Source organism: Colobus angolensis, unplaced genomic scaffold (assembly GCF_000951035.1).
Source record: "Colobus angolensis palliatus isolate OR3802 unplaced genomic scaffold, Cang.pa_1.0 Scaffold591, whole genome shotgun sequence".
Lineage (NCBI taxonomy): Eukaryota > Metazoa > Chordata > Mammalia > Primates > Cercopithecidae > Colobus > Colobus angolensis.
Genome location: NW_012119499.1, coordinates 136,784 through 137,462, shown reverse-complemented (window position 1 = coordinate 137,462; position 679 = coordinate 136,784).

The following is a 679-nucleotide window of genomic DNA, read 5'->3' as shown; positions in this document are numbered from 1 at the left end:
AAAAACAATTAATTTTTTGAATTGTGACTCTTGTGAATCTGCTTCAGGTACTATTGGTTATTGCTCTTTAATTTCCAAAGATGGTCTTTATTTCCCTTGTTGCTGTCTCTTTGTAGGGCTTGTCATACGGAGGAAAAATCATAAAATTCTCCTTTCATCCTGTTTAATTTCTTCAGAAGCTTGGCTTTGTCACCAGCAAATTTATTCTCCAGTCTCTACCACCTCAGAGAGCAAATGTTGTTGGGCTTATGTCAGATGACCAGCTGTGAGTCAGCCGGTGGTCTGAAAATGTCTGTTTTTTCAAATGTGCCATCTCTCAGGGAAATTCGTCTTAATTGTCTCACCCTTCATTGCCTTGATAATAATGAGGGTCATTACTTTCTTAGACTACCTTTGGAAGAAACTTCAGATCTTGAGGGGAACTGCATACTTGCACCCTCTTCAGGCATAATTTATGCATCTGGTTATACACCATAAAAAGGCTTACAGGTTTTGAGTCCCAGTTATATCTTTGAAAATTTATTTTGTTTTGTTTTGTTTTGTTTGAGACAAACTGCAGAGGTTGCAGTGGCACAGTTACAGCTCACTGTAGTCTTGACATCCCAGACTCAAGTGATTCTCCCACTTCAGCTTCCCAAGTAGCTGAGACTTATGCAGGCATGTGCCACCATGCCTGGCT